Genomic DNA, 2228 nt, shown 5'->3' on the forward strand with positions numbered 1-2228 from the left:
GCGGGGTCAGACCGCGCAGACAGACTGCGCAGGCGTGCACAGCGCGCGGCCATCCCACGCGTGCGCGCGTACACCTAGGTGCGCGGCTGGCAGCTCAAATTCAGGAATTGGACCCGAATGGACCCGAGAGTTTCTGAAACCCTCGTAATGCGTGCCGATGGACCCAGAAAAGTTCCGGCCCCCAAGGAAGGTGAAATCCAACCCGAAGACAAATAATGAAGCCGAAGAATAAAGAACTCGAGAATCGAAGACCCGTTGATGTAACAGAAGAATATAATTATTGTAATTATTTATTTATTCGATTCGATTAAGTTGTAATTTATTTTTCCATGGGACCAGGTCAAACCATCTCAATAGTCGATTGCATATATTTATATTTTATGTTGATAATTATATATTATATGTCCATGCATATAACATGCCATATAGATATACTTTGCCTACTCATATGTTTTATAAAATGCCATGCATATACGCGCATTAGTTATTATTTATTTTATTTATTATAAAAGGGTTTTAAAAAATAAAATAAAATAAGAACCTTTTGCTAAAATCGATTTAATATGATTAAATTGATTTAAGTTGTAAAATTGATTTGCAAAATAATGTTACATGTGAAATTGAATTTAAGAGTTAAATTTTAGAATTTCACATATCCGAGAAATGAATTGTTTATTTTTTGATTTGAAAATCATGAGATGTTTTTCAAACAAAATACATATTTGCAAAATAATGAGTGGGAGAGAGTTGTATGACAATACGACCCACTAGTCTCCGCCGTTAGCACAACACCATGAGATCCGGAAAGGGCCTTTGCGGCGACATTGAATCGCCCTCCTAAAGGAGAGTGTCCTTGCCGGATCAATAACAAGGTTGGCTTCCAAGAGATAAGATTTCAAGATGTAGTTCTGAATTGACTACCCAAAGGTAGCAATTCAGAGTTAAGTCTATGAGATCTGAAACGGTGGGTTACACTCATAAAATATAATCAAATCTGTTGGTTATATTCTGACTAAAAATAACGGTAGTTAATAAATATAAAAATATGAGATATTTTGACTATATTTATTAATTGAGAAGAGTCTCGGTCTAATTGGCATATAACTTGACTACCCAAAGGTACACTTTATATGTGAAAAATTAGATTATCATAGGCACCTACAATTAAAACATGAAATACGTATTTTTTTCGAGCTTCATGCATCATATTTAATTGTGCCAAAATTAACATGCCTTGATATTCATGCACATAAATTGATTAAATGAATATTTTATTTATTTTCAGTAATATGTCGAATCCCATTATCACACTACTTGCAACTGAAAAATTAGACGGTGATAACTATGCTAAGTGAAAAAGTAACATGAACATACTGTTAGTCTGCGAAGACTATAAATTTGTCCTAGTGGAGGAATGTCCTCCTGAACCCGCGGCTAATGCAACCAAAACCGTAAGGGAGCCTTATGATCGCTGGATCAAGGCTAACAACAAAGCAAAGTGTTTTATGCTGGCCAGTATGAACGATGTGCTTCGTAAGAAGCATGAGGAGATGGAGACTGCTTATGAGATAATGGAGTCTCTAGAAGCCATGTTCGGCGCTCCCTCTGAGAAGGCTCGTTTGGATGCTGTAAGGGCTTTCATGAATGACAAGATGAAGAAAGGTTCTTCAGTCAAGGCATATGTTTTGAACATGATTGATCACCTTCATGATGCAGAGTTCAATGGTGCCAGGATCGATGAAGCCACCCAAGTTGGCATCATCTTGGAAAGCCTATCCCCTGATTTTCAAGAGTTCGTGAACAACTTTGTTATGAACAAGAAAAAGTCCAATCTCACTGAACTCATGAATGACCTGTAATACTTTGAATCCACCAACAAAAGAAGGGGAGGAGATGCAAATGTTGTAGTTGCAGGAAGTTTTGGTAAAAACAAAAGAAAGAACCAGAACCAAGGGAAAGGGAAGAAAGGAAAGAACAAGAGACCCAAGAAGGCAAAAGGCCCCATCTAGAAACCCAAAGGAAAGTGTTTCCATTGCAATGGCGAAGGGCACTGGAAGAGAAACTGTCACAAGTATCTCGAGGAGCTGAAAAAGAAAAAGGAACAAGGTAAATCAGATTTACTAGTCCTTGAAACATGTTTAGTAGAGGGTGATACCTCAGCCTGGATAATTGATTCAGGAGCGACTAATCATGTTTGTTTTTCTTTGCAGAGTCTTAGTTCTTACACC

This window comes from Morus notabilis, unplaced genomic scaffold (genome assembly GCF_000414095.1).
Source record: "Morus notabilis unplaced genomic scaffold, ASM41409v2 Scaffold46, whole genome shotgun sequence".
Classification (NCBI taxonomy): domain Eukaryota; kingdom Viridiplantae; phylum Streptophyta; class Magnoliopsida; order Rosales; family Moraceae; genus Morus; species Morus notabilis.